The following is a 5,520-nucleotide window of genomic DNA, read 5'->3' on the forward strand; positions in this document are numbered from 1 at the left end:
GACAGCCATGCTTACACCCAAAAACCTTCTCCCAGCACATCTTTGATCACATGTTCAACAGGTCTGATTTATTCAGAGGTGCTTGCATTTAAAAGTGGCAATTCGTATCTGGTTTAAAGACAGTAGTGTTTGCACCTATGGAGGAAACTATCTTTCAAAGCTATTCGTTATCTTAAAAGAGTCTCACAGCACATCCTGTAAATTTGTGCTTTTATACACCATTGCTTGTTCAAGTATGATAAAGCTGGTCTTTGTTGGAGGCTGTAACTACCAATTCCCTTGGCATGTTCCTTCATTTGTTGTGTGCACACTCCCACAATGTCCAGCTCCAAACAGAAGGAAGTATTTCTTTGCTGCTCTAAAATCAGGCAAGAAGATGGGCGAGAACAGAGTCCCTTTATGCAGCTCACTTTGGTCAGAGAGCTGCTTCACATTCCTCTTTGTACAGAGCATCCCTAAACCCCACTGTTTCCAAGCCCTAGCTGTGTGAGCAGCCAAGCACCAAGGAGCAGAGAAGAGGAATCGGCCCCAAAATCAGACCCAGCAACATGTGAAGGTGAGAAAGCCAGACCTGAGTATCCATCCCTCGCAGGGATGCACAAGGGCGTCACTTCGGATGCTCAGGGCAGGAGGCCAACAAAGGGCTCAACAGGGCAGCATCCACAAATGGCATCTCAGCTACAGTGACTCAATCCCTTTTCCCACTGTGTCACAGCAGATCAGCTCCAGCTTCCCCCCAGAGCCACAGGAGTAGAGGAGCAGCAGTTTCCTCATGCTCCCAAAGCAATTACTCACATCTCTTGCAGGAGTATTGCAACTCCTGTGCATGCCAACTGGTGCACTGAGCACAAAGCTCTCCTGGTTTCTTAATGCTGTTCTAGGTCAGTGCTAAATCAGGTTGCCCCAGAAACTTCAGAAACATTTTTCAAAGGTCTTTACCTGACCCAAAAGTTCCCAGTGCTCAGGAGGTGGCACTGAGCCAGGAGTTACCACACTCAGCTCTGCCGAGTCACTTGGACTTTTACAGCCAACCCCTCTAGAGAAAGTTCTGCTGCCCATTTCATCCATTGGCCCTTGCGAACAAATGCTTCACTTGTAATATTACATTTAGGAGGTCCTAGAAATGCAATTCAGACAGAAGTTTTGTAGGAGAGTAGGAAGATGAAGCATGCCCTGGTTTATCATGTCAGGGCAGCATCATGTACCACACTTGCCTCTTAATTACCACAACCTGCTTCAGGGAAATCAAAGGAAATGCTACCAAAAGTATTGGCCTGCAAAGGCAGCAGCCATTTGATGCACAGGACATCAGGGTCAAGCAACAGCTTCACTTTAGTGCATCACTTAGCTTATTACAGGCCTGCAGCTTAAAAGCTCTTATTATTAACCAACAAATCACTTTAGACACTGACATTCACTGGAGTCCAGTATGTTACATTCATCTTCCCTTCCTTCCCTGAGACTGAGCCATTGCAGTGTTTCTTCATCATCTCAAAAACCCAGAAGAAAAAATCCTCCCCTCCCTTGCACACAGGCCAGAGTATTCCACGAGTTATTGGTTTGAAAGGCCTCTCTTTGGGTGCCCTGAACAGATTTTGGAGCAACCAAGACACCAAACAAACTCAATGACAGTTGCAGGTGCTCAGTGCTGCTTGGGGAAAAAAAATAAAACGAAATAACAAAACAAAAACAACAACAAAAAAACACACTGAGAAAGCCCTGACACATCCAGCTCAGAGCAGCCAAACCCAGAGGCCCATAATTACATGTCCCTATTGAAAACCCATCTGTAAAAATCATTAAGAGCTAGAAGGGGAGGGGAGAAATTGGATTTATATAGTTTCAAATCAAGGTTTTATAGGACATTTGAACGCAGAATCTTAGAAACAAAACACTGAGCTAGAGCCTTTGAAATAGCTCAAACCCAGACACAGGCACTGAGAACATTTTGCATCGGAAGCCTCATTAGAACCTTTTTGGAAGGGGGAAAAAAGAATAAATTCAAACCACAACAGAAAAGAATTCCCTCCCCTCCAGAAGAGAACCTCAACTCTCAGCCTGAGAGCATTTTGACTGTTTGCTCAGGTAAAAACTGACTTAAGGAAAAAAAAAAGAAGAATGAAAGGGAGAGATTTAATACAATTATCCTCTCAAACTGGAGAAGTAACTGTATAAATACAATCAGAGGAGAGCAGTCATTTTAACTGGAGTACTATATAAGGTGGGTTTTCTCTCTCCAGTGCAAAGGAAAGAAATTGATGCCCATCTCAAGCAGGTTTCAGCAATAAAAAGCTAAACTGCTACACATTTTCATGCAACACAGGATGAAGGGAAGGTTTTAAAGAGGGGTGGGGAGGGAAGGTCCTCTCTGTAACCATGCAGTACATAAAAAGCCTGTTATCTTACCTGATTTCCTTTTTGAAGATCCATAGTCCCTGAAAAAAAGACAACAACAAATAGACATGGTTAGAGCTGGAAACGGTGGTGAGAGAATGAGCACCTCCCAAATTTCCACCCATGTGCTCAAGGGCTCATTCTGCTCGCTCCCTCCTTTAAAGAGGAGCTCAGGACTGCAAGGCATTGACAGGCAGGGGCCGGGACGGGTCCTGAGCAGCTCCGGCTCAGCAGCAGCAGCTGCTGGGGCTTCTGCTGCACCGGGGGCTCGGGGAGCATGTGATCAACGAGACAGAGCAAACCATCCACAACCAGCAAGGCAGGGGAGAAGGGTGTCATTTTTTCCCCTTTAAATTGAGCTGTTAAATGCACAGCTACTGAATTAACTCCTGACGTTCCCCTGGAGAGGAAAGGGAATATTAACTGTTTGCTGCAGGGGTGTGGCTGCTGCCAGCTAATTTGGCATTGCTTGCAGTCCTCTCCTTTCAAAGGCTAATTAATTTGTGAATAACCTCCAGACCTCTCCTAGTTATCTTTGACAACCACTTATCCTCCAACGGGAAAAAAAACAACCTACAACAAACCCCAAACTTTGTCCTTCATTCTTCCAGGATGGGGAATGCACCCTTACTTTTCTGGCACCTCGGCTCGTAGCAGAACAGCTGAAAGCTCAGACAGCTGCTACAGAAGTGGGAAGAAATTACAGAAGGGAGCTGTGAGAACTGATTGGTGATAAGCAGAACCGAGGACAGAAATACTTCGCTATGGCTGTGCTTCTTCCTGGCACTCTTCAGAGCCTCTCATACCCAGCTCTGAAATGGTCTGCACAGGCAGGAGCCCAGGCAATGACAGATCGGGCAGGGACAGCATCGCTGTGTGGGCACAGTGCCCAAGGCACGGTCACACGCCGCACCCGGCAGCGTTCACGTTGGGAAAATCACCCGATGAACCCACTGTGGAGGCATGCTGTGGTTGCAGGAATCCTACTGGAGGGGCAGGCAGCAGACTCCAAATTTTGATGGGCTAGGCTGCCAGGAGAGGAGTTCTGTCCCTTGCAGCATGCTGTGTACTCCGGAGGAATCAAAAGGTTTATCACAAACTATTTATTTAATTTCAAGAGAGTTTGGGGGATCATCTGAAGAAACGACACATGCTTTGAGGGCAGAGGCACGTTTCTCCCAGCGCTTTGCGTGCATCCCATGCCTTACATGTCTAGGATTTGCTTCCAGTGAGTAATAACTACTTGGGAATTTTTGCACCATCTTTGAATTTTCCAGTGTCACACAGAATCACATTGTCATTTCAACTCCAATTAAACGGTTGTTTTCTCAGCTATTCTGCTGTTGTATTTGATGTGAAGATGCTAATGCACATGAATAGGCTACTTCTTCTACAGAAGTGATATCATATGCAAATATAATGTCTGTTATATGATGCCCAGAACAGAGATCCTCCAGAATGAGCCCAGGGGAGGCACACTCCCCAAAATGTAGTCCTCTACCCCAGCTCCCCTCCCATGCCAGTCTGAGACCTTGTGGTTGCTGTCAGTACAGCTCTCCTGGCATGTGAAAGGCTGTGTTTGGTCCTGCCCTGAACTGCCTCTCTTCTGACAGTGCTAAATGGGGAGAAGGTGGAACCCTGCTGAGTTTTCTGCAGCAAAGCACCTGGACCTTCTCAGTACTACAGTTTGGTGCTGGGTTCAGCTGGGATTTCCGTCTGAGGCATCTTGTGTCCCCACCTCCCCCTGTGTCATGCAAGGAGGCTGCACCCAGCTCCTGCAATTCATAGAATATAATCATAGAATCATTAAGGTTGGAAAAGACCTCTAAGGTCATCAAGTCCAAGTGTCAGCCCAACACTACCATGACCACTTAACCATGTCCCGAAGTGCCACATCTACACGTTTTTTGAACATTTCCAGAGATGATGAATCCACCACTTCCCTGGGCAGCCTGTTCCAATGCTTCATCACTCTTTCAATAAAGAAATTTTCCCTAATATCCAGTCTAGACCTCCCCTGGAGCAACCTGAGGCCATTTCCTCTTGTCATGTTTTTAGTAACTTGGGAGAAGAGACCAACACCCACCTCACTACAACCTCCTTTCAGGTAGTTGTAGAGAGCAATAACGTCTCCTCTCAGCCTCCTCTTCTCCAGAGAATCTAGAGCATATTGAAAATCTTGAAGGCAACTAAACCTACAACTTCCATTTCTAGCCTTAAGCACAAGATCATCCTTGCAGAAGAAATTAAATAATCATTACAAAATATTTGAATCACCATCCCCCATTAACTCACATGGCCACTCAAAAAAAATAATAAAAGAAGCCCAACAATCAAACTATTTGACAAGTTTTCATCTTTTTTTCATTTGTCCCTTTTCTAAGTTTTAACATCAAGGTTCACTGGGTTCTGATTTTTGAATTCCTGAAGTCCATGTACCCCATGTCTTCCTGTCTTGTCACTTTTTGTACACCCACATTTCACTCATAAAATGAGGACAAAGCAGTATCAAATAAAGTGAATCTTGAAATAAAATTTTCATGTCTCCAGTGAAACTCTAAAAGCCAAAACTTGTTCCTTCCAGTGAGGATGGGAAAAAAAAAATCACTGCTGAAATAGAAATCAAAGAAGGTATAGCAAATAATCTCTCCAGCTGTGAAAAATGCTCTTTGTATACATACTGCCTCCTCTTTTCTGCTAACGAAGAAATCCTGTGCTGCTGCTTTGCAATAGCAGCAGCACGAAGCCCTGCCTGACCACGTGTTTATTTTATGTCCTGTTACTGTGCATGTGATTCACTGATGTCTTTGTCCTCTCCCAAGTGATGATCTGTAGGGTGAATACCTCTCAGCCTCACTCCTTCTATGACTGGGTGACCCATCTAGTGGATGAGGGGAAGGCTGTGGATATGGTCTACCTCGATTTCAGCAAAGCCTTTGACACAGTCTCCCACAGTGTCCTCCTGGAAAAGCTGGCAGCCCACGGCTTGGACAGGTGCACCCTTCGCTGGGTTAAAAACTGGCTGGATGACCAGGCTCAGAGAGTGGTGGTGAATGGTGCTGCACCCACTTGGCGTCCAGTGACCAGGGGTGTCGCCCAGGGATCAGTACTGGGCCCAGTCTTGTT

Source organism: Apaloderma vittatum, unplaced genomic scaffold (assembly GCF_000703405.1).
Source record: "Apaloderma vittatum isolate BGI_N311 unplaced genomic scaffold, ASM70340v1 scaffold8253, whole genome shotgun sequence".
NCBI classification, from domain to species: domain Eukaryota; kingdom Metazoa; phylum Chordata; class Aves; order Trogoniformes; family Trogonidae; genus Apaloderma; species Apaloderma vittatum.